Source organism: Choloepus didactylus, chromosome 12 (assembly GCF_015220235.1).
Source record: "Choloepus didactylus isolate mChoDid1 chromosome 12, mChoDid1.pri, whole genome shotgun sequence".
NCBI lineage: Eukaryota > Metazoa > Chordata > Mammalia > Pilosa > Megalonychidae > Choloepus > Choloepus didactylus.
In genome coordinates, this window is record NC_051318.1 from 23,087,004 (window position 1) to 23,112,403 (window position 25,400).

The 25,400-nt window shown below is 40.2% G+C and overlaps 1 protein-coding gene across 2 annotated transcripts in view; it reads right to left on the reverse strand.

Annotated features, from left to right (window-relative positions):
• LOC119507198 overlaps positions 1 to 25,400 on the reverse strand; it is a 308,269-nt gene that overhangs the window by 155,095 nt on the left and 127,774 nt on the right. Inside the window, exon 1 of one of the 2 annotated variants that reach the window (XM_037800320.1) lies at positions 163 to 238. The exons of the other annotated variant lie outside the window; for it this stretch is intronic. The gene's annotated coding sequence lies outside the window, so the exon portion shown is untranslated. Of the gene's footprint in view, positions 1 to 162; positions 239 to 25,400 lie in introns of those variants that run through there. 2 annotated transcript variants of the gene reach the window in all.

Below are 25,400 nucleotides of genomic sequence, written 5' to 3' on the forward strand. Positions count from 1 at the left end.
ATAAATTATGCCTTTAAGAAAGCAGAGAAAAAACAAGATGATTCTAAGCGGGGAGACTTCTGGATCTCCCAGAAAAGTCTTCTGTTGAATTGCATGTGTCCACCAGTCCAGCCTGTCCCTGGACAAGCATTTCCTGGTGCACCAGAGCCTTCTGCAACTTACCCAGTGATGCTCCCAGAGGCCCCGCGGCAGGAAGGAACTTGCAGCACCTAGAAATGCAGCCCTCAAAGCCAGCGGTCCATTACCTGGGCCCTTTCCTCCCGCCACTGCTGCAGATGCCAGCTCTCGGGTGCTGCTGACCGACTCAAATTCGGAAGCAAACCCCCTCCCCCATTTTTATTTTTTTGATCCTTGGCTAAAGTTAACCGAAACTGCCAGCAGAAACCGCATAAATGTTTATTTCGACTTCCCAGGGCGGCAGTGAAGTCCTGCCTGCCCAAGCCTCTCTTAGCAATGGAGTGGTTTATTTAATTTGTCAGTATAATGGAAGCGGCTGAATGAGAGACAGAGAATGCAGTGTGGTATAAAAGAAACAAAGGCTAAAAGTACCACTATTTTGATTCCCTTTTTAAAATTACTTCCAAAGTGTGGTATCTATTGTGAAGAATAATGCTGAACAAAGCACAGTGTCTTGGCAATATTCACAGAGCTTATTCACACACAGCCAGTTCTGTCTGTACATTCAGAGGTAGAATACACTTATAAATGATGTATTGGAGGGACTATAGTTCCTATTGTATTCCCAGTGTAAACAAAAAGACAGACAGAAGCTGAATGGCATATGGGCAGCGAGGCCACACTCGATTCAACCATTCTGCCAGTTCTGGGGAGGTAAAATGCAACGCCTTTAAAACATAAATCAGCTAAAAACGCAATCTGAATTTCATTTGATAAAGGCTCGGTTGAGGAGGGTCCCCCGGGCGTCTCGCCCCACTTTCTCCTCCTCCTTCAACCCCGATTTAGACCTAGAGGAACTTCTCCAGCGCTCGCTTGGGGAGCGCCTGGCGCCGGGCGGAGCTGGGCCTGCGGGCCGGTAACGCGCCCCCGGACCCCGCGGGCGCACCGACCCGAGCCCGGGAATCCCCCTGCCCGGAGGGTGCCAGGCGTCGCCCAGGTGGAAGATGCGTCCTAACGTATCCGACAATTTCCAGAGTTTTCTACTTAGACGACTCCACTCTCCCCCCACTGATAGCAGTTTTCCTTGCAGTGTGCAGGTGGGGGGTGGGCTCTCTCCAGCCGTCACCCTCTCCCGCCGACCCGGGCCGGCCCAGTGACTACCCGGCCACCATGCAAACAAGGCTCCCCTTTCCTGAGGGTCTGTAGTGGATACTTCTGCGGGAAGCCTGCCTGTACGTTTCTGCCTATGGGTTGGGCACTAATTTTTTGTTTAATCTTTTATTTTTAGCACCTAAGTATTTCTTTACTAAAACTCGAGTACATTTGTGAGAGAAGGGCTGTGTTGTTTATAAACAAACTGCAAACTTCTACTTCCCTTGTCAGTTGGAGGTAAAAGCACATTTTGAATTTATCTGAAGAAAACTTCTGGTAAAACATTTTTAGACACTCGTGCACACAGGGAAAGAAAAAACAAGCCAGATATTTAACTGTGATTCTTGTCCCATTACAGGGAAACACAGAGACCATTGTCCCTCACTAAATAGCGTGTAGTGCTAGAATTCTGAAGGGAGTCCTCAAATAGTTTCCTTGTCTTTTGCCTGTGTATATATACACTCTTACCCCATAATAGACGAATGAACCACACCTAAAAAATCTCTTTGCCTGTTTGGAATTGAGCTATTTTTAAAATATGTCAAAGAAGGAATATGTTTTGTTCCCAAGGTAAATTGTTTTTCTGCACTGAATGATGACTGTATTGATCACTGGGAAATAGTACATCACTCAAGGTTTTCCCCCTAGTGGAAATATGAATTAATAATAGTAATAGCCAGCTGAGATTCATTGATGGCTTCCCAGGTCCTAGACTACACACTCATTTAGTCCTCTCAGCATCCCTTTGCAGAAGGTACTTTTAATTTCCACGTCTTACAAATTAAGAAACCAAGCCTTTGAGAGGTCAAGAGACTTCCCAAGGTCACTTGACAGAGAAAATGGAAGCTCATAATCCCCAAGTGCTGTGGACAATTTTAGTTTAGTTTGTCTTGGTATCTGGAGCCATATTTTAATTTTTCATCGAGAGAAAATTAACACTGGTTACTTTTAGGTTGAAAAAACAACTCATTCCTCTAGCTGTTTTTAAATGATGGCAGCCCAAGCAAGTTCAATGTTTTAAGGGTCTGTGTACCCTCACCTCCTTGACAGTGAATTGCGAAGTTTCTTAGTAGTGGAGATGTGTGATCACAAGGGCTTTGTCCGCTCGGAATTCATAATACAGAGGCATTTCCCTCTGCAGCATCAAGAAGCTCCTGTGGAATTTGTAAAAGTCTCACCAAAGAGTAACCTTGCTGATGTATTTTGGTTGTAGTGGAACACTGGTAAAAACCTCTTTCAAAATTATTTAATTAGTTCCCATGATTGAAACAGAAATAGATGCCAGTACATAGATTTAAAATTCAGGATTCTTTAAATGACTTCGAAGCCAACATTTTGACGATTTCTGGCAAGTTCTACATGTGCAAAGGTTATTAGACTGAGGGTTTAGTGAAACACTCTAATCAACTCAGTAAAAAATGAAGAAGTCATAAAAGTTCAACACCACCAGTTCATTCTGGAAACGAACTCCAGAGAATGGTCCTGGAAGCTTATAGAATAATAGAGCTTCGTAGAAATCTTAGAAATCAATTGGTCCTAATATTCCCATTTTACAGGTGTAAAATATGAGATCCAAAAAGATTAAATGACTAGCTCAAGATAAGTTAGTAGACAAATTGGGATTAGATATCTGACCTCTTAAACCACCCAAGTGCTTAAAAAATTTTTTTAAACATAGTGGTCTGTGAAAAGCAGCAGGGAAAGTTATCAATATAATTACTTTGGGTATATAAATTTTCTAGAAATATCCATTACTTATATACAAGTTTCCATTTTGTACACGAGATTCTAAGACCTTGAATGACTTGGTTGATTGTTATTGAGTTAGCAATGACTCACAGACTTTATAGTTTGGTGAATCTTTCATTTCTGTGAATTCCTTTCTGTTTGATAATAAAGTGATAAGTACCATTTGATAAGTGGCTTTTGTTCCTGGGCACATGGTCAAGAAGGCTTACCTGCCTCCCACCGTTTCTTTTCAGCTAGTTCGGGGCTAACTCATGGGCAAAGAAAATAGGGTTTGGCAATTTAAAAAGAGATTTATTTTTCTAAGCAACTAGAAGAATAACAGACTGTCATTGTCCATAATATCTACAGATTCTATTCTTTTTTTTTATTATTTGGTAGATGATGAGTGGGTCAAAGAGTCAGTAAATAGACCACAGGCTGGAAATTAGGAAATGAATTCCAGATTTCATTTCAGGTTTTGGAAACCTGAGACAAATTATTTTACCTCTTGGCCTCCCACATATTTCCTAGAGATATAAAATGTCCTTATATTGCACTTAATCATTAGAAAGCTTGGTGAATAAAAATTAGAAATATGTAAGCAGTTTAGGTGTTGGGAAGACAGGTGCTATAGAAATTCTAGGTAATTCTAGTCTACGTTTGAAGGGGTAAGCACAAAAGGTTGAAATGCTGTCTTCACACATGACCTTCTTGCCTGTTAAATCCGTATTATCTTAAATGTTTTAAAGTCTCTTATTCAACTACCTTATGTTATAGCCCCAACTAGGCAGAAAATGTTGGAAGTCCATGCACCTCACTCTGGGTTTTTCACATATGACACATAGAATCTAAATTTGTACAACAAAAGCAAAAGGGGTAGGATTCAGTTATCATCACTTCAATTTTAAAAGTCCCTTCAGGAGGTTAAATGGCAGACTGCTTCATGCCATATTTTTTGACTTTCATTTTCAAACAAGGATTTCTGTTTCCATCAGAAAGGTAACCAAAGGAGAAATTCATATTATTAGCAGTTTCATTGGATTAAACAGCAAACCCAATAAAAAAAATCAATTCTCCAGTCTTTAATTTTTTTCAGCTCTTCTTTCCCTCTCTTGTTTTTTTTTCATACGCTTTAAAATTCTTTGCAGTCTTCCTTCCTTACTGCACAATATCAAAAGCTCTCTGTTCTAATCCTCTCCCGGGCTGCCTCAATTAATCACTTCTTTATTACAGAACTTGGCATCTTGCCCTCCTTCACCAACAAGCATTTCCCGTACTTTTCTTTGCTTCCATGAAGTGAGGGCTTCTCTTTTTCTCCTTTGCCATCTAGTCCTTCTAGTTCTTAGGCCCCCCACTTTCTTTGTTTTCTTTTCTTTTTTTTTTTTTAATTCTCTGCTTCATTTTCATTTTTTTCTACCTCTTAAGAATTAACTCATTCTTAAATTTATTCAATAAATATTATTGAATGCCTTCTATGTCCTTTCCTGACAATCTTGAGGGTAAGACGTTATTAGCATATAATAATAGGTATAATTGCTAGCACTTACTGAGCATATACTGTGTGCCAGGTGCTGTGTTCATCTCTGTGAATATTCTCATTGAAGCCTGCAGAACTTTCTGAGTTTCTGAAGTAAGGACTGTTACTAGTCCCGTTTTATGTAGGAGGAAAAGTGACTTATCCATGCTAATAACTGAGTAGGGATATGAACCCAAGACAGTCTGACCCGAGAGCTCATTAATAACCACTGTACTGCATTATCTGCTAGTATATCATCATCTCACTGATCTGACTCTTTGAAATTTAACAACGTCCAATTCATTATACACTGCAGTAACTGTAGTGGAAAGAACTCCACTGAGATCCTGCATCCAGCACTTCCTGACTAGGTGTCCTTCAGTGTCTGATTTATCATCTGTGAAATGGACAGCTATTCCTTATGATTTTGGAATGCTGTGAAGGTCAGTGAGCTGTAGGAGATGGAAATGATTAAAAAATACAAAGGACTTCACAGATGTAAGGTTTCTTAACATCACTGATTTTGCTCATATCATCCACAAAATGATTATTTTAGTATTAGATCAGATTTATTAATTAGTAACAAACCTAATTTTCAACTGAACAGTTGGTAGTTAACATCTTTGCTAAAAGGTTTTTAGATGTAGTCTATTCTAACATAAGATAATTGATGTTTTAAGATTTATGCTTTTTCTAAAGCTCTATTTTAAAATAACTTCTCACCTTATTATGTGGAAAGTAAGAAAATTTGTGATACATATTTATTTAATTGCCCTAAAACACAGGCCTTTTCTAAAGTAATAGTTACCCATTCATTTCAGTGAATATGTATCGAACAATTCCAAGTCACCAATATTGCAATGGGAAATCTATCATGAAACAAAATGGAGGAAAAAAACTGTAAGCTTTGAACACCCTAACATAAATGTTCAGCCCAGAGGTGTGTTTAATAAAGAAAAGGTAAAATCAGGAAAACACAGAAACTTGTTTCACAAATTTATTTGTGCCTAATGGTGAGTTGCAACACTATATAGCTCATCCATTAGATGTTACTGTTACTTTACAGGTGTTATGAAATTTGGCATACTGAAGATAAAATACCAGGATGACTGAATGAATTCTTCACTGCTCTAATGAAGAAAGTGGTTGCTCAAATGACAGAGACATAGTATTTTAAGTTTTTAACCTATGTTTTTGCTTTTCCCTGTATTTCCCAGCTTTCCTTCCCTCTCATTCCAGCAGGTAATCAGCCCTCTGTTCACTGCCTCCGGGAAGGGCTGTGTCAGGGTACAGAGCTGAAATAGCCTGGAGCCAGAGCCACCAGCTGCATGTGGCAACTGAGCACTTGAAATCTGACTAGTTCAAAATGGGATGTGCTGTAAGGGTAAAGTACACATCGGATTTTGAAGACATAAAAAAGAATGTATTTTTAATACATTGGTTTCAATAAAGAATATTATCACTTCTTTATTACAGAACTTGGCATCTTGCCCTCCTTCACCAACAAGCATTTCCTGTACTTTTCTTTGCTTCCATGATTTCACCTATTTCTTTTTATTTTTTAATATGATTACTCAAAAATTTAAAATTACTTGTGTGACTTACATTATATTTCTATCTCATAGCACTGGTCTGGACCCTAGCTGACCTCTTAGAATAGACTGTGACATGGACCCAGCAGAGAGACACAGGAACTGAATAGCCAGACTGACAACCCCACTAACAAAACCCACAAACAAAACAGAATCCAACAAACTTATTATAAAATATTCTAGAACTGTGCACACAATCTGAAGAATGGGGAGAGTCCTAAGAAGGCTTAGTTTCAAGTTTTCCCCAGCTGGTAGGTTGGGGGCTTAAACTAACGCTTAATTAGATAAAATAAATGTCTCCATATCTCTTGCATATCTGAGTCTGTTGATGAAAATTGACACCAAAATCCAGCCAGTCCCAGACAAGTTAGGTTCAAATTTTTTTCTTCTCTGCTTACTCTGGGCTGGTTTTCTCTGCTGCTCCTTTATGATGGGAGCACAGCTATAGCAGCACTTAACACACGGACTTGTCTCCCTACTGACATACGACTTCACCATGGGCAAGAACTATGCCATCTTTCCATACAGTAGGGCCACAGTCCATGTTTATTCAACTGAACTTTTTATTGCACCCACAGACTTGTCTGGAAGTTTTCTTCTCATAGAAAGGCAGGGCCGATTTTAACTGTTTGTTGAGCTGCTCTGGAAGAGATGCTGGTTCAGGAAGTCTGCAGAGGGACACTGCAGGAGCAAACAGGCCAATTGGTTGCAACTCAGTAATTACAGCAGCTAATGGAGCTGCTATCCTTTAAATTCTGAACCTTGTACATCTGCAGGGAATTTTCAGTTAGTATTTCAGCTGAATGGTTTCCAATGGACCAGGGCAGTGTGACCAAACATTTAGTCAGGGTGAAAGAGCCTCAGGGGAGGTGGAATCTGCTGAAGCAGACAAAGAAAGAAGAAGGTGCTGACAGGTCCTGGATGGATGGACATACTTTACGACCCCTTAGCCAAAATGGTCAAGTGTTTTCCCAGCTTCCTAATGTGAGTAGCAGTGACACTAGTACATATGTCTGTCTGTTGCATCTCTATATAGATAAGGGTGTGAAGCAGCTGGGTGAAACCTTTAATAAACACTATGTAGGGTTTAGACACTTACTGTTGTGGTTAAGACTCCGCAGACAGACATCCTGGGTTCAAATCTTCACTCTGCCAGTTTAGAGCTGTGTGACCTTGGTCAAGTCACTTAACATCTTTTGCCTCAGTTTCCTCCTCTATAATGGCAGTTGTAATAATGGCACCCACTGCATAGGGTTGTTGTAAGGACCAGTTGAGTCAACCTATGTAAAGAGGCGAGAACAGTGCAGGGCACATAGTAGGGGCTATGTGTTAGCTGAGCTTATCATTTTTATCTTTATAATGTCTGCATGACTTGCACACAGCAGAGCAGAAGTGACACTTGCGGTTAAACTCCAGGGGTCCACAGTGGGCAGACATGGTAAGCAGCCATTTTTACAGAGCAGGCACCCAAACTAGTCTATATCCACTTGGATGTGTCTCACCCTACACAGGTGCAATCTTTGGAAGCATTTTTTCCCTGATAATTTTCTATGAATCTCATATTTTCAATGGTTACCTACATTCTTATTAGGGTATAAAATATACTTCCTTTGGCTCCCTAGGAGGACTTAGTATGATGTGTGCAAAACAGCAACGAAAAAAATTTTTTAAATTGAAAAGATTTCTTTGGCATGATGAGCCCAAAGCCTCCAAAAGCTGACTGAATGTTTCACTTTTCAGGCAGATTATTTTAAGGTCATGTAGTTACCGCCAAAGTGACAAGAAGCTGAGAAACTGTAATTTGCTGTGCATAAACTGTTGATACAGGGTGGTTATAATTGGTGGGAATTTAAATTATTTCCTTGATTTCTGAATTAGGAGTCCAAGTTTCATATACGATTCTACCCCTTGACTTCCTTCTTCCATATCTTTGCTCTTCTGTCCACCCCCTTTTGTGACTTCATGCTCGGGGACACATTTAAAGTGTAAAAAACGGTGCCTTTGATATAATTACCAGGAGCAGAATGTGCAATTGTGTTGCCAATAAAGAAGCTAGCATTTAGAGAGGAATATTTAGCATGTGGTGGCTAGCATTCAGGTTATCAGCTCAGCAGGCAGGAGCTCCATATTAATCCCTGTTTTTAAGGCACAGAAATACTTTCAGTGATCAACACATTATTCAGCGTGAATCTCTCCTTTTCAGGAGCAATGCTGTGTTCCCCAACGGGCCTGCTGGACACCCCCACAGTGTAATGGGGCCTGAAGTACCTTGCTTTGCTGTGGGCACTAGCTTCATACATATTCCCAACCTTCTAGAGAGTGAGGTTAAAACATTTTTAAAGCCTTAAGAGAGAGAAATTGAGTAACTGTTTGACCTAGGGAATTTGCACTAACCAATCTCTCATACTTGAAAGTCAATGAATATTTGATGCATTGGTAGAAAAGTATGGGTAATGAACAAAACAAAACAAAATTAGGATGTATTTGGTCCAGAGGCATTCCTCTAGAGCCAGACTAGTGTGTGTAAAAATCAGAAGGCGCCATGTGCAAAATTCTAGGCCTCAAACCCTGCAGAGATACTGATGCAGCAATTCTGGGATGGGGCCTGGGAACTGGCAGTTATATAAACTCCCAGGTGTTTTTGATACAGGATCACTGGATCTTGACTGAAACTCCCCTACATCCCTTGAATCTATTTGCATATGTATAAGCAGACACAAAGAAGTCAGTCACCCAACCATATTCATTGAAAACAAGTAGCTATCATTTATCAAGTCTCCTACTATGTGCCAAATATGATGCCAGGTGCTTTTCATTTAGTAACTTACCTGATTGTCATAATGACCCAAGACATATCATTCTCAGAGACAGACACTAAGGTTCAGAGAGGTGATATAACTTGCCTGAGGACACACAGCTATGGTGGCCAAGTGCTAGGATTCCAACCTAAGCTTGCACTGCACCAGAGGCTGACCTCTTCTCATTATGTTATACTGCCTTCCACAGGCTGCGGACTGTTGTTCTCAGAGTCAAAAGGTCTTGACATCATTTCTAACCCCTCAGAGGTTACAGTCTCCTGGGGAGAGCCCTTGTGTAGCAACATGACAATGCATCGGCAGATTCAGATTCCAGAAAGCCTGGCTTTAAGTGTCTGCTACTGATTCTCACCCTTGTACCTTGCTCTCTTATGTACTGATCCACCTGTAGTAAAATTCCCAGGTGGCAGATTCCCAGGTTCATGCAAATGAGATGGGTGGTAGGCATTTAGAATTTTATTGGATTAAATTATTCAAAGACTGGACTTTCTGAGGAAATAAATTTGATGAGCAGAGCATGCTGAGTGAAGACACTTTCACTGTTGTGCTCCTAACTTGATATTCAAAGCCATTGCAGTGGAATCTCAGCAGCAGAGGGCTCTTTGACGATGCAGCAGAAAAGCACTGGTTTTGAACACCTGGGTCATTATTTTCAGTAAGCAGTGTCTCATTCATTTAAAATGAACTGGGGGCTCCCTAGATCCTTGAAAACCAAAATGCTGCATTTTGAGAGCATTGGGTCTACACAATTTGTCCACAAATTGATAACCCTTATAAAGATACAATACAGTTACTTGGATAATCCAGTCAAAAACAATTTTGAGGAAAATATTGCTTTTTTCTGAAATATTTTAGATTACTGTTTTAGTTTGCTAATGCTGCCGGAATGCAAATCACCAGAGACGGATTGGCTTTTATAAAAGGGGGTTTATTTGGTTACACAGCTACAGACTTAAGGTCATAAAGTGTCCAAGGTTACACATCAACAGTCGGGTACCTTCACTGGAGGATGGCCAATGGTGTCCAGAAAACCTCTGTTAGCTGGGAAGCATGTGGCTGGCATCTGCTCCAAAGTTCTGGTTTCAAAATGGCTTTTTCCCAGGACATTCCTCTCTAGGCTGCAGTTCCTCAAAAATGTCACTCTTAGTTGCACTTGGGGTATTTGTCCTCTCTTAGCTTCTCCAGAGCAAGAGTCTGCTTTCAATGGCCGTCTTCAAACTGTCTCTCATCTGCAGCTCCTGTGCTTTCTTCAAAGTATCCCTCTTGGCTGTAGCTCCTCTTCAAAACATCACTCACAGTGCACTGAGCTCCTTCTGTTTGTCAGCTGATTTATATGGCTCCAGTGATTAATTTAGACTCATCCTGAATGGGCGGGCCAACATCTCCATGGAAATTATCCAATCAGAGTCATCACCCACAGCTGGGTGGGGAGCATCTCCAAAGAAACACTCAAAGAATTACAATCTAATCAACACTGATAACAACTGCCCACACAAGATTACTTCAAAGATAATGGCATTTGGGGGACACAATATATTCAAACTGGCACAATTACCTTATGTGAAAATCAAAGAGTAACTTGTTTGAAGCCTGTTTCCTTGCAAAAAGAGAGCTTATCTGGAAGGTGGGGCTTAGCTTAAAACAGCAAGCCCTTATGCATGGAGCATCCACTGTAGATGAACTGGGTCCTGAACCAGGCACAGAGAATATGATTCTCCGTCTTGTGAGCTAAGGCTCCTGGAGGCGTTGGAAGATAGTAGCAGAAGAGAGAAGACTCTTCAGTCATGTGCCAAGTCCCCCCTGATTTGGGGGTAGGGTGACAGTGAAGCCAAGTAACATAAGGGGATTTGGTTACATGTCAACTCTGAATTCATTTTTGCTTTCTCCCAATTGCGGAGTTAAAGTTATCTTTCTAGAGTAAAACTTAGAAATAAGATCTTCTTTTCAGTGAGCGGTCAATACTTGGAAAGGCAGCGTAAAGTCCCATAATTTGGGAAGTAAAGAGCAGGTGATAATAAAGACACAGTAAGCCTGAGGCCAAGAGAACATCCAGGCTGGGAGGTAGTGAGGCCCCACTGCAGAATCTACAGACAAATTTAATGGCACTTTTAGCTGAAGGTAAATTGCACTTCATCAGGAGATCATCAGGGATCTGTCCAAATGCTTCAGGAGTTCTTTTCGTTTTATTCTCCCATTTCATTTCTTTCCTCCATACTATAACAGCATTTCTGTGTAAACTGCTGCTTTGTTTGGGAAATGCAAAGGTTGGCTGCCTTGTGTTTATGTCTCAGCCACTTATACCCGGGGAGAGAGCCTTACTCGGGAGAACTACACTACACTCAGCCATCTCGTGCAGCCACCATGCATGAAGGTTCAAAATCCAGATCACTTATGGAAGTCTCTGGTGTATGGGCCTTGCCTGTCATATAATGGTGCAAACACCCAGGGAATCTCAAACCCCAAATGTTGTTAATAATAACAATGGCTGAGCCTAAAAGCATCCTGGGGCTGCCTCTGTCTGGTGAGATGGGGGGGGGGGCATCCTATGCCACCGTTACTTCAGTCAAACTATATAAATTAATTTATGTGAGGGACATTGTTTATGACTGTTGGAGGGAAAATGTTTGGTTTGCAGTTGTCTCAGGAGGGAAACAGGGAATACAGCAATGGGAGAGATAAAATTACATCCGTCTCTCTCCTCAGCATGTGGGCCAGGTCTAGGGCCAGGAGCAAAGCAGATGCAGATGGAAGCCAAAGGCACTGTCTCCTGGGCTGTCTGGGACCAAAGCTCAAGCAGGGCTGCTTTGGGGCCGAGGGCGAAGTGTCTTGGGCTCAGTGAGGCCTGAAGACAGATGGAGGGGATCCAGTGGGCCTTTTGGTACTGACGTTTGTGCAGCTTTGGGAGCGTCTGAGCAGAGAACTTGTGTCCCCACAGAGAGCCAGGTGGCAGTGGGCAGAGAGCAGAAAAGCAGTGACTTCAGCAGCTTCTGAAGTAGCAAACGCCAACAGCAGAGGCAGATGGAAGGACACAGGGGCACAGGTAGACCCCTTCAAAGGCCCCCAGAAATGACTGGGAGAGCTGAGGAGGGTTGGAGGTCGTCCAGGGGAGCGGTGCCAAGACAGCCACAGAACTGGAATATTCTTGCTAATGTATCTTCATGTCTACTCACAGTGGGTAAATCTTAGAAAAATTCAGGAACAACAAGCTTTTGTTACAAAAATCATCCTTTCATGTACACATAGGCACAAAGGAAATATGGATTTTTTTTTTTTTTTAAAGAGATTCTTGAAGTTACAAAGCTGCTCCATGTTCCAGATGGAGGGAGCAGTTAACTAAGGCTGTGAAGAGAAATGGCTTCCTGACAATGGCTTTGTGGAAGAAAATATACTTTCAGTAAAGGAAAGTCTATTTTTAGCTCAGGTTGCTCTAATTCGTAAAGAGGAGAAATAATAACAATTATGTGTTGAATTATACCATCCATTCATTCAACAAGCGTTCATGGAGCCCCGAATGCTTGAAAGGCCCTGCACCAGGCACTGGGTAGGTTGTGGTAAAAAAACAGACATGGTGCCTTGTCCTCACAGAGCCAGAGTCTGGCAAGGAGTCAGGCTCTGGACTAGGAAATCCCCTAGGAACCCAGAACTACAGGTTGGAGAAAGGGCAGTGAAGGTTACAGCCCGGTGAAAGAGAGAGAATGACAGGGAAATCTACCATAGGTTAGGAGGTCTGGGAGGGCCTCTGAGTTCTGAAGGATGCTCAGTTGGAGAGTAGGGCAGTGAGTCGTGTGATCTCTACAATCTCCAGCCCTCACGATTCCCATTTACAGAGCAAGATACTCCTAGGTGACAAGGGAAGTAACTCACATGTTGTCAAGTTCTTCTGTCCTGTGTTTGTATTTATGTATGTGAGAGCTGATTTGCTGGGTACAAGTCACACAGATGATGACTACTGTTCATAGTGGACTGTGCAATTTGGGATTGGAGTAAGTAAATATATTTACTTTGCATTACTCTGCAGACTTTCCCTAGGTACAATGAGTTCATTTTATATTATACTGACATTTACTTACTGTTTCATTCACCACAGGATTTGAGGCAGCTTGAAATAACTCACAAATATGAAAAGATTAAAAAGTAATTGAGGGTGAAGGGAAACTTATAAAGCTGGAGTAGAATTAACACACAGAAATGCTTACCATATGGTCTTGTAGGCAGCAAATTTGGCACTGAGCTTCTTGGGAGGGAACAGAATTACTTACAAGAGGCAGTTTCCCACAATACATGGCTTTCTCAAGAGAAATAGCTTCTCTGGATTCCCATATGTGAGAAGAATTTTGCCATCGATCCTCATGAAGAAAACCTTTATGATGTAGTGGAAGAAAATCCTTATTTGGATTTTTGCTTATAAGTAATTTATCTTTTGTTTTAAAAATATAAAAATCCAGGGTCCCAGGGTTATCGTAAAGATCACATAGAAGGTGCTCCATGAAGGCTAATTAATAACCTGAATCCGATTCTAGGAGTGCAGAGGATAATTTCTTAAAGTTCTGTTGATAATTATCTAACCTTGAGGGTTGGGGATAAAAAAATGGTGAAACAAATTTCAGCCTGTGTGTGACGGTGTTTTCTGGGCTGAAGAATGGCTGGGTCATAGAGTCTGTGGCTAAGATGAAGGAATGGATGTGGGGAATGGAGAGTTTAGGCCACAGTGATACCTAGGTATATGTGGGACACACAGACGGACATGAGTAGTACAAGCTGGGCAGACACTCCTTTTTGCACTTCTCACCTTATGCTCCAGCAGGGGCTCTGGGTTTGGATCCATAGATTGGGAGCTCAGGAGGAAGACTGGGGCTTGAGAAGGGATCTGCTGGTCATCGGCACATAGAAAGCTGTCAAAGCCATGCAAGTAGAGGAGAAAGGCTGGGGAGTGTTGGTAGAGAGAGAGGGGACAAGGAGAAGGACAGCCATAATGCAGGATGACAAACTAGTGAGAGATATCGACAAGGTGTGGCTAGAGACATAAGAGGCAAGCCAAACTTTTCAGAGAAGTCACAGAGAGGTAGGGTTGCCCAGGTAGAAAAAGCCTTAAAATGAGGCCTGAAATGTGTCCACTGAATTTAGCAAAAACAACGTAAGTGGTCTAAACCATTTTATACAACAGGAGGCTCCTAGAGGGATCCATTTTTCCAAGTTTAGTCATTTAAAACAAAGTATTGAAATGTATAAAGAAGGAAACAAACATGGCCCATTATCCCATCAATCAGATAACCCCACCTGTATAAAAAATAATTCACACACATTGCAAGGAAACGCAAACACAACAAAAATCAGAATGAAAAGTGAAAATCCCTCACAGCCACATTAATCCCTCACAAATTCCTGGTTTCTCTGACAATAGCTAACCACTGATGACAGTTTCCTGTCAGGGGAAAATAAAAGGGAAAGGACAGCTATCTCCATCTATTCTTTTATCTGCACATCCATCCCAGGTTTAATCCTAATGAACAATCAAGAAGTCTAAGATTTCAACAGAAGATTTATTGTCAGTCTGTTGGAATCATTTTATATAGGTCTGTTCTCCACCTTATAATTCCTGAACTCTGAACTCTCTACAAGGCAAAGTTTCAGTAGTTTATTTATTGTCTTGATAGTATGTGATCTTCTCAACTCTCCTCCCTCAAAACGCTAAAAAGATGTTGTTGGCTTGGGATGCGATCATTCCTCAAATAATTTTTAATCTGAAGGTAATTTTATGAAAATACGTAAAGTAAAACTTTAAGTTATCAAACTATATTTGTGTGGAATTCTAAAGTGCATGGAAATAGGACCCTTCCTCTTCTTTGCCTATGAAGGTTTCGTCCCACCAAGGTATTCTCTGGGTAAGGAAATAAAGTCAGGCTGCTTCTTTATTCTTTTGTCCAAAACCAACTTGGGCTCCATGAGGGCTGGCATATTTTTCTCAGAGTGGAGATGTACATTATCCAAGTGTATAAATAAACTGGTCAATATGAATGAGGAAGAGTAGGAGGCCACGTTGAAGAGATTTTAGCTCTAAAAAGAATTAATATACAGGGCTGAGATCCAGGGGCAGATCCCAATTTTATGGGGCCTGAACATCTAGAATTTTGGGTGTCCTCTTCAAGAAAAACATTAAGAATTGTAAATATAAAATGATAAATACAAAATTAGGTACAAAACTTTGGAAGGGGACTGTGGAAGTCAGGGTCCCTTAACTTTATAGCTTTCTGGTGCATTCTTAGCACATGGAACATTCTTCGCACAATGTTCATATGTTCATGGATTGTTGTAGGTTTCATCAGTGCTTTCAAGTCAGGGGCTATTTTGCCCCACAGGGACATTTGGCGATGTCTGTGGACAGTTTTGGTTGTCCTGACTGCGGGGTGTGGGCACGCTACCGGCATCTACTGGGTAGAGGCCAGTGATGCTGAAAAACATCTTATGATGCACAGGACAGTCCCCTACAGCAGAGTTACCTGGTCCAAAACGTCAACAGACCCTGAGTTTGGTTAGAGATGTGCTCTTACAGAAAGCCAAGCCCACTGATCAATTAACTCAACCTATAGGGCTCAAAATATAGTTTATGGGATGCATTTACAAATTCAGACTCCCATTAAGATGAACGTGTCAGCATTTGGCTGTGTTATATTGGGCCTCACCACCAAGTGGTTCATCGAGCCCTGCCCTGCACCACCACCCCCAGGTCCTTCTGTCACTTCTAGAGTTCTGAGATCCACACTCACTCAAATAGCATAACTGGTTAAGCACATTGTTTATACTTCAATACAATTGTGCATGTCCTTTGTACTCAGCTACCAAATAACATTTAAATCTGCTGCTTCGCATAATAAATTAATGTATTTTAATGCTTGTACCCATAAACCATTCATTTCAAAATTCTCATTTCTTGTGAGTAAGTTCATCATTTTCATTCAAGTTTTGTCACAAAAATTAGGACTTTAGCTTTTCAAAAATTTCATTTTCCACTTGTCTTTTATGTGCTGCTAGATAGTAAACTGGCAGATTAGCTTTTCTTCCATCACAGCAGAGGAGGACAAGCTGGAACATAACACAATCAAAACAAATTGCCTAGGAAAATAATTCCTTTATTTAAAGGAATTACCAATAAGCAGGCTGCTTTCATAAGAAACAAAAACTGTCAGGGAACTAGCCAGGGTCGGAGTACGTAGAATCTGAATTATACTCTCTTTTACAGAGTTACCATTCCAAATTACAGCAATACTTACATCTTGTAAATGACTTTTTAAAAGTAGGGTAAGTTAAACACCATGTAAAAATGTAACTGCTGATAACATCATTTACAAGTGTAAATCCAAAAGAAAACAATCATTGCCTGGTGTCTGACTGTGAGCTAACATATCCTGACACCCAGAATTTACTTAATGTAATGCTACTTGGCCAACACCACATCACATACATCCATTGAACACCACTTCTCAGGGATTTTTTTTCCCTTTGGGCAGTGTACAGTTATTTTCTGCACAAACTATCAGACTGGCCAGAGAGTTATTAAAGTGGTAGCTTTCATCATGGAGGCACGGCCTGAAAAATTTTTCTCGTTTAGATTATACAATGGCAAGTGTAGTCTACTGTAAAAATAAAGGTCTCCAAGTGGCGCTTCGGTGAATTTAGTCTATCTGAAATAAAATAAAAATGTGATGCAAATTGAGATTTCATTTAATTTTTTTTAAAACCCATTTTAAAATAAATGAAAGCAAAAGCTTGAAACTAATTTATATGTTTGCTCTCTTCTGATCATTTTCACTGTATGAATGAAGGAAAGAAGTAAATTAAAGTTATCCCAGGATATTACTCGTAACAGGTTAAAGTATGTTCTAATGGGCAGATTAATTCTGTGGGGAAATAACATTAAATCTTTCTGAAGCCTTGAAATTTCTCAAAAGCATTCTTGCTGCTTTCTTGCATTGCAACAAATGTAATCATCTGGCTAGATAATCTGGCATCTCAAATAACTTTGCACTTAAGCCCTGTCAATTTGATCTTCCAAGGTTAATTGATTATTTCAACAAGCATTCTTGCCAGAAAAGATCTGAGTGCTTACATCTTTTCATTAATTCATGCTGTTTGGTGAGAAGGTGAAAAATAAGAAAGGGCTGCTTGATTTAACTCTTTCATTATCTAGTCTCCAAAGAAACATGGAGAAGCAGCTGCTGCTCAGTTTTGCTTGATCAAACCACAGCTCCATTAGCAGAAGCAAAATAAACACAGCATCTTCACCCGTCCAATTTCAAGTTTCTAGAAGGCTAAAGTACATGTTCATTTCGAAATAAAACAAACAAACAAACAAAAAACCAACTGATGTCATTTCAACACTCTTTTCCCTAAACCTGGCACTCAGCACCTTCCCTGGAGCAACAGACCATTAACATTGGACAAAGCCTCTCAGGGGCTTTCTAGAAAGGATGTGTTCTATCAGCAATTGCATATTTGTCATTGACATCATTCTTTTCAGAGGCGCTATCAGTACAATGGAGGATTACCACCCCCCCATGCAAATCAGTGTGACAACTCATCAGTTGAACAGCAAAACCTGGTCGAAAGTCAGGATTTTTGTTTGTTTTATACACAGGCATTAAAATTGTGCAGGCATTAATATGTTTCTTAAAAAGACAAACAAACAAACAAACCCACAAACCTTCCTAGGAAGAGAAAAGACCTGGGTTTATCTTAAACTCCTATGTGGTGGTACAATTCTGTTTCCAAAGGCAACCATTTCCAATTCTAAACGCCTGGAAATGATTGGAGATAACAGGCTTCCTTTCCTGCCTTTCTCATTGTAAAAAGTCACTAACGTCTCGTCCCACCTTCTCCATTTCTCTCCCACTCCGGTATACACGGTGATGAGATGCTCCCCTTTGGCTGAGAGGGTTAGGCCTGAGGCCTCCTAAGCTGTCTGTGTTTCCCCCCCATCCCAATTGCTTTCCACCTTTCCTCTCCAACGACGCTAGCTGGCATTTAGCATCGGCAGCTTCCCTTGGGGGTGGTGATTACTATTTCTCTGTACTCCTTGGCACAGCCTGGGTGCCAGACGGAGGAAGGCGAAGACAGTCGGAGGAGAGGGATTCCTGTCACCGACACAAAATGACAACTTGCACTCTGGCTTCGCAAAACGGCGTGGGCACTGCCAACCCGTGGATAGGAAAGCACGTTTGCATTCTTGGAGTGCTGCTGAAGGCTGGCAAGAGCTCTCCCTACCCGCCCTGCCTCCCTCTGCTTGCTTCCAAATGAAAGCAACTCCACCACCCTGAAATTGGAAGGAGAAGGGCCACAGCTTTATTTACATAACACAAGAGATAAAACAATAAACAAGCATTAATCATGATCATTACACCAAATCATACGAAATAATACTGCTGACCGCTTCAGTGGCTTGTGGGTTATTTTTTGTTCCTTTTCTTTTCCCCTCGGAAAAGGAGATAACAAAATCGTTAGGAGCAATCCAGGGCCCCCCAAATTAAAATGTGTGTAAATTAAACACATGTGAAGTGCTCAATATGTGGCAAATTAGTACAGAAAATACTGAGAAACGTGCATCTCCAGTGTTCGCCTGCACACCGGGATGTGACAGGTATTATTGCCCTTTGTACAATTATTTAAGCCCTGTAGGAATTCCCAGTGTCAGGGAATGTCAGTGTACTGTTATTAGACAAGTTTAATTAGGATCTACCCCGCTGCTCCTAACAAGTATTTAATTAACTTCTAGGCAGGGTAATTAGCTTTAGATTGTGGCTGATTTTCTTCCTCACCTTCTGTTGACACTTGGCCTACACCGAGGCAGCCTGCTTTGCTGACAGTGTAATGGATAGCATCATTGGGAAGCCTGATCTCAAGGCTGCCTAGTCTAAAAGAAAATAAGTCCAGCGATGAAGATAAAAGACAAAATAATAACTGTTGGGTCATGGTCTGAGGGTGCCATGGAGGCCTGTGAATCGACAGGCAGACACAGAACCGAATAGCAGGAGAGGGGGAAGGAACAATTTGATCTTAAAGAGGAAGATGCCCTAAGAAACAAATCCAAGCCAAATTCCTCCTTCCTTTGTCCTGCCTGGCCCATCCATGCGGGAAAAGGCATCTTTCTTTTCTCACACCTGCCACTTGCTGCCCAGAGTTTGGCATTTCCATCTTCTGGTTCCCAAATGCATGTCTGTGCTGCGTAAAAGCTCCAGCCTAACATCTGCTGGTTGCGATAACAGTCAAGAACTGGAGAAGACTGGCTGAGCCGCTGGCCACACCAGGAAGAGGGGTTTCCAAGCATATGACCATGGAGTCTGCTATTCTTCCAGACCTCCTGATATATTAAAAATAACGGGTCTTTGTACTATGATGCGACTATGGAAAAAAAACTGGGGGCGAGAGAGAGAGCATACGCAGGAGTTAAACATGGCTTCCCTGTAATTGTGATGAAAGGTTTAATGATTCACATTCAGCTTAGAAAATACATGATTTAGAAAGGGAATTTGTTCTTCATGTTTTGTAGTGTGCACCCCAGGAGTCTGAGGGTTAGTTCTCTGTTACTTTCCCTAAGAAAAACCTCCGGTGTTCTACAGGAAGGCCTCCATCTAGGCGCTGCAGAACTGCTTTGATTTGAAATCCTACCTTTCAATATTTAATATTGAAATGTTAGATATTGAGTGTTGAATACTGAAAGTTAGAGAGATTACTGTCTGCCCTCAGAAGATTCGTTATAGGTAATTATGGAAGAGGGGGCTTCTTTTGAAATCTTGGGAGCTGGTTTCACTCCCAAGGACCAGCCTTGGGAGGAGACACATACCTCACTTAGCCTGAATCAGCTAATCTGAAACCAGCAATGGCCTTTGAAAAGGAGTTATCACTTTCATTTTTGCATGCTGAGGACACGGAGCTTTGGCGCTCACCCAGTATTAATTGGCGCCAACAATGAGCTGGGCTCTGCTCTAGGTTAGGAGGCAGGCAGGCAGATACTCGAGGCGCACACGGGCACGGCTGCACTGGGGTTTACAACTGCATCTGTTCTCACGGGTCAGTATCCTTGCTGACCACGTGTCAAAGATCTTTAATACAACCCTTGCATTCAGGAGTGAACCAACAATAATTCCAGCCATAATGGAATTTACATTCTAATGGAGGGAGAGAGTTGATGAACAAATAAAGGAGGTAGCATGCCAGATGGTGAGAAGGGCTATGTTGAAAAATATAGCAGGGAAGCCCAAAGGGTTGTTTCCAATTTAATATAGGGTCATCAAGGAAGGCCTCACTGAGAAGATGACCTTTGACCCAAGGGAACAAGCCATTTGGATATTTGGAAAAGAGTGTCCCAAGCAATGAGAACAGTAATTGCAAAGGACCTGAGGTTGGGTAACTTGCCCAAAGCTAGTAATCAGAACTATAACCCAGGTTTGTCTCTGCTTATAATATTATGATACAGGAGCTCCCATTTTCCATTTAGAGACTGGTAGCTATAATACAATTTCAGGTGTAATATTAATTTTCCAGTGTTTTCCCTCCCCACTCCTCCACCCCCATTCATTAGCTGCTGGGGAGTATTTTATCATTACGGCTTTCCTCTTCAGTGTCAGATTTCGATCCTTAACAATATGCAAAACCACCTGAGGATGAATTATGGTCTTATCAGTCATTTCAGCCTAGTGGGGAAAAAAGAATCTACAGAATCTAAGAACCTGTTCCACAGATACAGGAAGACAAAGGCCATGAGCACAAGCATTGGCCCTCAAGGAGAGAGATGAAATAGTCTTAAAATGTCTGAATTGTAATCATCATGTTTCTGTTAGTAAGTTATTTGTTGTTTGTTACTGTAATAATAATATATTTTTTGAAGAGATCTAGAAACAGAAGCAGTTAAACTGTAAGTTCTTTAAGGGCCCTAATTTATTTGAGAACAGGTGCAGAAAGCCCTCTGTGTGCAGGGCACTGCACCGGGTGCCGTTCTAAGTGGAAGCTGCATTCATCCTGGGCTGGGCTGGGCTGAACATGTCTTCTATTCCCTTTGTGACTTTCTCCATCCCTCATAACTGGCTGGCCAGCTCATGGGGAGCATGCAGACTGCAGGATCTCACTCCACAGCTGTGAAGTCTCCTTCCAGATTGCTCCTACTGCTCTAACCCCCGCTCCCCAAGTTAGAAAGCCTTTATGTACAATCAAACCACTCATACCAGAGCTCAGAAACTTGTCAACTACAATTAAGTGGACTTTTTTTTTTCTTTTGACTTTCGGAGAAAGAGCTAAAACACTGAAAAACAAAATAATAAAAGCATAAAAAAAAATAAAACCCGAGTGGTGGCTGGCAATCTTATTGTTAGTGCTCTCGCTCCTTTTTGGGGAAATGCTCCCAATATCTGCATGGAGTGTATCTTCGTTTCTTTTAGGACCCTACTCAAATGTCATCTTTTTAGTAAAGCCTTCCCTGCCCTCCCTCATGCCCTGCCCCTTACCCTGGTTTGGTTTTCTTTATGTTGCTTATCACCATCTTACCTAGTAGGTATTTGATTACTGCCTGCTTTTCCCCATAGCAAGTTGGGAAGTTTGTTTTGTTCACTGCTCTATATCCAGCTCCTAGACACAGTCTACCAGACACTCATTTATTAAATGAATAAAGAATGGATAAATCCCCCAAATGACATCAGAGATTTAAAAAAAAACCAAATCAATATGTGGGAATTAAATAACATACTCTTAAACAAACAATGGGTCAAAGAAAAAATCACAAAGGATATCAGAAAATATCTTGCATCAAATGAAAGCAAAAACAAAACATACTGAAAGTTATGGGATACAGCAAAGGTAGTGCTGAAAGGAAAATTTATAGTTCTAAATGCTTACATTTAAAAAGAAAACATTTCTCAAATCAGAGACCTAATCTCCCAACTGGAGGATCTAGAAAAAGAGCAAATGAATCAGAAAGTGAGCAAAAGGAAGGAAATAGAGATCAGAGTGGAGATAAACGGAATAGAGAACAAAAAAAATAATAGATTCAATGAAATCAAACATTAGTTCTTTGTAAAGAAACCACAAGAAAACAAAACTACCAACCAATATCCCTTATGAATACAGATGCAAAAATCCTCAATACTAGCAAACCAGATCTAACAGCACATTAAAAGAATACACCATGATCAAGTGAGTTTTATCCCAGGTATGCAAGGGTGATTCAACATAAGAAAATCAATTAATGTAATACACCACAATAATAGAAGGAAAAATAAAACACGTGATCATCTCAACTGATGCAGAAAATGCTGTGACAAAATACTGCACCCTTTTTGATAAAAACACTTAGAACACTAGGAGTAGAAAAACTTCTTCAGCATGATAAAGGACATATATGAACACCATACAGATAATATAGTACTCAAATGCTGAAAGGCTGAAAGCATTCCTTCTAAACTCAGGAGAAAGACAAGGATACCCACTATTACCACTGTTCTTCAACATTGTACTGGAAGTTCTAGCCAGAGAAACTAGGTAAGAAAAAGAAACAAAAGGCATACACGTTGGAAAGGAAGAAGTAAAACTTTCCCAATTTGCACATGACATGATCCTTCAGATAGAAAATCCTGAAAAATCCATGACAAAGCTACTAGAGCTAATAAACAAATTTAGCAAAGTGACAGGGAAACATGAAAAAATCAGTAGTTCATACACTAGTAATGAACATCCTGAAGAGGAAATCAAGAAAAAAATTCTATTTCCAGTATCAACCAAGAGAAACAAATATCTAGGAATAAATTTAATCAAGGATGTAAAGGATTTATACACAGGAAATTACAAAATATTGCTAAAAAAATAAGACAAATAAAGGGAAGGACATTCCATTTTCATGGATTGGAAGCCTGAATATTGCTAATACGCCAATCCTACCCAAAGTGATTTAGAGATTCAATGCAATTCCAATAAAAATCCCAACAGCCTTCTTTTCAGAAATGAAAAAGCCAATCATCACATTTATATGGAAGGGTAAGGGGCCCCGAATAGCAAATATCATCTTGAAAAAGAAGAACGAAGTTGCAGGACTCACAATGCCCAATTTAAAAACTTATTACAAGACTAAAGAAATCAAAACAGCATGGTATTGGCATAAGGAAAGACATATAGACCAAAGGAATTAAATTGAGATTTCAGAAATAAGTCTCATATCTATGGCCAATTGATTTTTGACAAGGGTACCAAGTCCATTCAATGGGGAAAGAATCGTCTCCTCAACAAATGGTGCTGGGAAAACCGGATCTCCATTTGCAATAAATAAATAAATAAATAAATACCCCTACCTTACTTCATATACAAGAATTAAGTCAAAATGGATCGAAGACCTAAATATAAGAACCAAAAGTAAAAAAACTATGAAATTCCTAGGGGAAAATATACGAAAGCAATTTTTTTTTTTTTTTGGTTAGCCAATGGTTTCTTAGACTTTACATTAAAAGCATGGGCAACAAAAGAAAAAATATAAATGGGACTTTGTCAAAATTAAAAACTTTTGTGCATCAAATCTTCATCATGAGAGTAAAAAGACAACCTACAGACAGGGAGGAAATATTCAGAAACCACATAACTGATAAAGGTTTAATATCCAGAACATATACACAATCCTACAATTCAACAACAAAAAGACAAACAATCCAATTAAAAAGTAGGCAAAATATTTTGAATAGACATCTCTACAAATGGACAAAAAGCACATGAAAAGACACGCAACATCATTAGCCATTAGGGAAATGCAAATCAAAACCACAGTGAGATACTATTTCACACCTACTAGGATGACTACTATAAAAAAAAAAAAGGGAAAATTACAAGTGTTGGGGAGGATGTGTAGAAATAGGAATACTCTTCATTGTTGGTAGGAATGTAAAATGATGCAGCCACTGTGGAAAACAGTTCGGTGGTTCCTCAGAAAGTTAAGAATAGAATTACCATATGACCTGGCAATCCCACTTCTAGTTATATACCCAAAAGAATTGAAAGCAGGGATCAAATGGATATTTGCATACCATGTTGACAGTGGCATTATTCACAATTGCATAAAGGTGGAAACAGCCCAAGTGTCCATCAACTGATAAATGATTAAATAAAATGTGATATATGCATACAATGGAATATTATTCAGCCATAAAGGGATAAAGTTTTGATATATGCAACAACATGGATGGACTCTGAAGACATCATGTTGAGTGAAATAAGCCAGACTCAAAAGGACAAATATTGTTTGATCTCACACATATGAAACAATTAGAATAAGCTAATTCGTAGAGTCAGAAACTATAATACAGGTTATCAGGGGCTACAGTGCTGGTAGGGAATGAGGGGTTAATGCTCAACTGGAACACAGGTTTTGTTTGGGGTGACGGAAAAAGTTTGGTAATGGATGGTGGTGATGGTAGCACAACATTATGAACGTAATTATCACCAATGAATTATATATTTGAATGTGGTTAAAAGGGGAAATTTTGTATTGCATATGTTACTTGAAAGAAAAATTAAAAAAAAGCATAAGGCTATACAATGCAAACAGTGAACCACAATGTAAACTACAAACTATAGTTAATAATATAATTATAAGAAAATTGGTTCATCAATTGTAACAAAGATACTAATCAAAGTATTAATGCAAAGTGTTAATAATAGGGAAAAAAGTGTATGTGTGTAGGATATATAGCAACTATTTTCTGCATGATTTTTTTCTTGTAAACCTACAACTTCTCAAATAAAAAAATGAACTTGGGTAAGATAAAAGAATAAGTTCTACAGGTAGATGTCTAACCCTTTCTTATAATGCACACAAAAGAAATAGATACTTTTCTGCTTTGTTATTTAAGACTCATGTACATCCAAAAGTGAGGGGAAGTACAACAGTGAAAAATGCAGTATATTATAACTTACTTTTTCTATTTACTTCTGTGATTCAAGTTGGCCTCAGGCAAAGACAGAGTTCCTTTTTTGAAGATATAAAGAATGCAGATGACTCTTTTGGATGAATTCGGGTACTTTTCAATGGAGAGTATGTGCAGAACCGTGAGAAGCCCTTCATCTGAACCAGCATGGCCATTAGGACCAGAACAATTGAAAGTGGACTTCAGAATCCATGGATCGAGCCCTACATTTCTGCTGATCTAAGTTGGTATAGATGTTGGTTTAAAAAGGAAACACTATGGCTCCAAGGCATTAACAAATAGACTCCTGCAGACACTGGACTCAAGAACAACTTGGAAAATGACATGAGGGACCTTCTTGGCCGAAGAGTGCAGTGGTGCACCCCCTTGTGCATCTGTTTTGGATTTTTGATTCTGTTACATGCCTAATGATTTCCTGGCTGTTATCTGAATGTCTTAATTCAGCACTAATGTTCACAGGCTTTAATAAAAGAGGGAGCCCTAAAGAAACTGAACAGAAACAGGAAAGAGTCTGTGCCCTGGCATCAATTTA